Here is a 6,054-nt window from a genome sequence, read left to right as displayed (position 1 = left end):
TATGGTGTTGGAGAAGACTCGAGAGTCCCTTGGACTGCAAGGACATCCAACCAGTCCATTCTGAAAGAGATCAGCCCTGGGATTTCTTTGGAAGGAATGATGCTAAAGCTGAAACTCCAGTACTTTGGCCACCTCATGCGGAGAGTTGACTCATTGGAAAAGACTCTGATGCTGGGAGGGATTGGGGGCAGGAGGAGAAGAGGACAGCAGAGGATGAGATGGGTGGATGGCATCACCAACTCGATGGATGTGAGTTTGAGTGAACTCCGGGAATTGGTGATGGACAGGGAGGCCTGGCGTGCTGCAATTCATGGGGTCGCAAAGAGTCGGACACCACTGAGCATCTGAACTGAACTGAAAACTAGAAGTGCAATTTTCTTTCTCATCTAAGTTCATGGACCCTGACTATCTCCCCCAAACTGACAACCTCCTGAGCCTCTGGGCTGGGAGTGGAGAGAATCCCTGCATAGAACATTCTCTGAATTCAAAATAAACAGACATAGAACACTGGATGCCAGGTTAAAGAAACAAAACAAAACCCTGTATTGGTCCTTTGGGGTCATTTGTGAATGTGTATAGCTGGTAAAATTTGTACACTCATGTTAAGAAGGATGCTACAAGAATGTCATTGTAAGCTCAGCCGTGTCCAACTCTTTGTGACCCTATGGTTACAGCCCGCCAGGCTACTCTGTCCACAGGATTTTTCAGGTAAGAATACCGAGTGGGTTGCCATTTCTTCCAACAGGAGATCTTCCTGATCCAGGGATCAAACCCGAGTTTCCTGGGTGTCCTGCATTGGCAGGCAGATTCTTTACTACTGAGCCACCTGGGAAGCCCAGTGGAGCATTCTCAGTGCGCTTCAGTTCAGTTCAGTCACTCAGTCGTATCTGACTCTTTGCAACCCCATGAATCGCACCATGCCAGACCTCCCTGTCCATCACCAACTCCTGGAGTTTACCCAAACTCATGTCCATCGAGTTGGTGATGCCATCCAGCCATCTCATCCTCTGTCATCCCCTTCTCCTCCTGCCTCCAATCCCTCCCAGCATCAGGGTCTTTTCCAATGAGTCAACTCTTCCTATTAGGTGGCCAAAGTATTGGAGTTTCAGCTTCAGCATCAGTCCTTCTAATGAATACCCAGGACTGGTCTCCTTTAGGATGGACTGGTTGGATCACCTTGCAGTCCAAGGGACTCTCAAGAGTCTTCTCCAGCACCACAGATCAAAAGAATCAATTCTTTGGCAATCAGCTTTCTTCATAGTCCAATTTTCACATCCATACATGACCACTGGAAAAACCATAGTCTTGACTAGATGGACCTTTGTTGGTAAAGTAATGTCTCTGCTTTTCAACATGCTATCTAGGTTGGTCATAACTTTCCTTCCAAGGAGTAAGCGTCTTTTAATTTCATGGCTGCAATCACCATCTGCAGTGATTTTGGAGACCAGAAAAGTAAAATCAGCCAATGTTTCCACTGTTTCCCCATCTATTTCCCATGAAGTGAAGGGACCAGATGCCATGATCTTAGTTTTCTGAAAGCTGAGCTTCAAGCCAACTTTTTCACTCTCCTTTTTCACTTTCCTCAAGAGGAATTTTAGTTCCTCTTCACTTTCTGCCATAAGGGTGGTGTCATCTGCATATCTGAGGTTATTGATATTTCTCCTGGCAATCTTGATTCCAACTTGTGCTTCTTCCAGCCCAGCGTTTCTCATGATGTACTCTGCATGTAAGTTAAATAAGCAGGGTGACAATATACAGCCTTGACGTACTCCTTTTCTTATTTGGAACCAGTCTGTTGTTCCATGTCCAGTTCTAACTGCTGCTTCCTGACCTGCATATAGGTTTCTCAAGAGGCAGGTCAGGTGGTCTGGTATTCCCATCTCTTTCAGAATTTTTCACAGTTGATTGTGATCCACACAGTCAAAGGCTTTGGCATAGTCAATAAAGCAATAATAGATGTTTTTCTGGAACTCTCTTGCTTTTTCAATGATCCAGCGAATGTTGGCAATTTGATCTCTGGTTCCTCTGCCTTTTCTAAAACCAGCTTGAACATCTGGAAATTCATGGTTCACCTATTGCTAAAGCCTGGCTTGGAGAATTTTTAGCATTACTTTACTAGCATGTGAGATGAGTGAAATTGTGCGCTAGTTTGAGCATTCTTTGCCATTGCCTTTCTTTGGGATTGGACTGAAAACTGACCTTTTCCAGTCCTGTGGCCACTGCTGAGTTTTCCAAATGTGCTGGCATATTGAGTGCAGCACTTTCACAGCATCATCTTTCAGAATTTGAAATGGCTCAACTGGAATTCCATCACCTCCACTAGCTTTGCTCGTAGTGATGCTTTCTAAGGCCCATTTGACTTCACATTGCTGGATATCTGGCTCCAGGTGAGTGATCACACCATCATGATTATCTGGATCATGAAGCTCTTTTTCATACAGTTCTTCTCTGTATTCTTGCCACCTCTTCTTAATATCTTCTGCTTCTATTAGGTCCATACTATTTCTGTCCTTTATCAAGCCCATCTTTGCATGAAATATTCCCTTGGTATCTCTAATTTTCTTGAAGAGATCTCTAGTCTTTCCCATCCTGTTGTTTTCCTCTATTTCTTTGCATTGATCACTGAGGAAGGTTTTCTTATCTCTCCTTGCTACTCTTTGGAACTCTGCATTCAGATGCTTATATCTTTCCTTTTCTCCTTTGCTTTTCACTTCTCTTCTTTTCACAGCTATTTGTAAAGCGTCCTCAGACAGCCATTTTGCTTTTTTCCATTTCTTTTCCATGGGGATGGTCTTGATCCCTGTCTCCTGTACAATGTCACAAACCTCTGTCCATAGTTCATCAGGCACTCTGTCTATCAGATCTAGTCCCTTAAATCTATTTCTCACTTCCACTGTATAATCATAAGGAACTTGATTTAGGTCATACCTGAATGGTCTAGTGGTTTTCCCTACTTTCTTCAATTTAAGTCTGAATTTGGCAATAAGGAGTTCCTGATCTGAGCCACAGTCAGCTCCTGGCCTTGTTTTTGCTGACTATATAGAGCTTCTCCATCTTTGACTACAAAGAATATAATCAATCTGATTTCGGTGTTGACCATCTGGTGATGTCCTTGTATAGAGTCTTCTCTTGTGTTGTTAGAAGGTGTTTGCTATGACCAGTGCGTTCTCTTGGCAAAACTCTAATAGCCTTTGCCCTGCTTCATTCTGTACTCCAAGGCCAAATTTGCCTGTTACTCCAGGTGTTTCTTGATTTCCTACTTTTGTATTCCAGTCCCCTATAATGCAAAGGACATCTTTTGGGGTGCTTAGTGCTGTCCAAGGACTTAAATGTACTGTTGTGTATCCTCAAATAACTTTGCAAGTAGGGAGCAGTGAGCTCCACTTTCAGGTGAGAAGATGAACGCAGAGAAGCCTGATGATTTGGCTAATGTTGCAAGTATACTGGTAGCTAACTCTTTTTGTTGTTGTTGTTAACCAGAAGTTTTCATGCTTGTGCATCCGAATTGCTTGGAGAGAGCAAATAGTCAAACTACCAATTCCAGGATCTCAGCATGGAGATTCTCAGTCACTGGTTTGATGCCCTATAACTGCCATTTTTCAGTGCCCCCAGGGATGATTCTGTTGCAGGCTGCTTGCAAGCTGCACTTTGAGACACAGATGGAAAGCTGTGTCCGTCTGGTTCAGGTTGCCCAGCTGTTTGTTCCAGGGAGGTGCTTGTGCCCAGCGCCGCTTTGGACAACCCTGCCCCATGAAACACCCCAGTGCATGCTGCCTTCACCACATGCTGCAGGTCATTCCTGCCATCGCTCCTCACACTTCTCCATTCTCATTTCTCTGGTATCTCCCCCATCCACATGGATTTGCCAAGTCTTTGTTAATGGAAAGACTGGGGAATTGGCAAGAACAGCGAGATTACAATTCAGAGGAATTTCTTAGGCTGGAGAACGCTCTCTCCTGCCCTTGAGGCAGATTCACTTGGAGCTGTTTCCCAAGAATGGTGGAACCTCACAAAGAATCAGGCTCAGAATTGAAATTAAACTCCCTCTTCCCCTGAGAAACATACATATGTTTCATATGGCCTGGCTTTTACAGGCTGGCAGACCAGCAACCAGACACAGCATCTTTTTGTGCCCGGAGGCATTTGTGCTTAAAACTCCAGTAAAAAAGAAAAATGACGGTTAAAGGGGTAATTGAGCATCTGTGCTTTAGCTGTTGTTTTCTTTCCTGTCTCTGAGCCTGGGAAGCAATGCAGATAGACAAGCCTCTGCCCTAGCTTGCTCCTGCCGCAGGAGCTTCGGCAAAATGCAGAACAATGGCAAGGGACGTGAACCATGCCTCTGGGCACCGTGCCCATCCACCCAGAGACCACCAACCCTGCCCTCATCAGGAGGGCCCCCCTTTATTTTGCTTATCTGATAACGAAGATTTTAAAAGGGCTGAGAAAAATAAGGTGTAGAAATTAGGCTGAACTTGAGACTTAATTTTAGGACTGCTAGATAAAGATGCGGGAGAAGGCAATGGCAGCCCACTCCAGTACTCTTGCCTGGAAAATCCCATGGATGGAGGGGCCTGGTGGGCTGCAGTCCATGGGGTGGCTAAGAGTCGGACAGGACTGAGCGACTTCACTTTCACTTTTCACTTTCATGCATTGGAGAAGGAAATGGCAACCCACTCCAGTGTTCTTGCATGGAGAATCCCAGGGACGGGGGAGCCGGTGGGCTGCCATCTATGGGGTCACACAGAGTTGGACACAACTGAAGTGACTTAGCAGCAGCAGCAGCAGATAAAGATGCGACAATTAATAATAACAGTAATGGTCCTGGCTTTTTATACAAACTATGTATCACTGGTAGAAAAAAAATCACTCGATTTTGAGAATTAAGAAATTTGGATTCTAGAAAGATTTACTTAGCTTAGCCATAGGGATGTGACCACGTGGCAACACTTTGAGAAGTGGGAAGGTACCCTGTTCTATCTCCAGTGATCTGTGTGTGTGTGCTCTTTCCTGTTAAACCTCCCCCTGTAGAGACCTGCAGTTGTCAAGTTGACCGCTGCACACCCAGCACTGAGCCTGCACTCAGCAAGTGCTCAAAAACATTTGCTGAATGAATGGATGAGCAACAATTCCAAAGCTAGTAATCAATCCTATGTTTTGTGAAAGTAAAAATTTTTTTAAAAAAACACAATTTTACTTTTGTGAAAGTAGATTAACCAAATTATGTACACATGGAGTTTTCAGAAATACCACTCAGAAAAGTTTTAAAAAGTTTTCTAAAGAGGATCCAGAAAGAAAGGGTCACTCATGGATATATTTAAGAGCCTGTTTCTCCATAAAACCTTGGATGGTTCAAGAGAAATAGGAAATTTCTTAAAAATACATGAGATGGTAAAAAGGAAAGAGCTTGTCGTGTTTGGGGCATGGAGGGTGAGATAGTCACAGATGATGGAAAAATGGAGTGAACTGGGGTGGGGCAGGAAGTGTCTTCCCCATCACAGATGAGGGAGTGGAGTGAACTGGGGATTAGGTGTCTTCCCCATTACAGATGACAGAATGGAGCGAACTGACAGGGTTGGGGGCAGGTGTCCATCCCCATCACTTATAAGAGAGTGGAGTGAACTGAGGGTCAGATGTCTACCCCCATTACGTGAGATAGTGGAGTGAGCTGAGCGGGAAGGTGTCCACCCCCATCACAGATGAGAGAGTGGAGTGAACTGAGGGGGTGGCAGGTATACATCCCCATCACAGATGATAGAGTCGAGTGAACTGGGCGGGGAACAGGTGTTCACCCCATCACAGATGAGAGATTGGCCTGTACTAGGGGGGCAGTTTTCCACCCTCATCACAGTTGAGACAGTGGAGTGAAATGGGTGGGGGGCAGGAGTCCACCATCACAGATGAGAGAGTGGAGTGACCTGGGGGGGCAGGTGTCCACCCCCATCACAGATGAGGGAGTGGAGTGAACTGGGGGGAGGGGTCAGGAGTCCACCCCCTCACAGATGAGGGTGTGGAGCAAACTGGGGGAGGTGGCAGGTGTCCACCCCATCACAGATG

This window comes from Bos javanicus, chromosome 13 (genome assembly GCF_032452875.1).
Source record: "Bos javanicus breed banteng chromosome 13, ARS-OSU_banteng_1.0, whole genome shotgun sequence".
Lineage (NCBI taxonomy): Eukaryota > Metazoa > Chordata > Mammalia > Artiodactyla > Bovidae > Bos > Bos javanicus.
The sequence above is the reverse complement of the archived record's forward strand: the minus strand, read 5'-3'. Positions refer to the sequence as shown.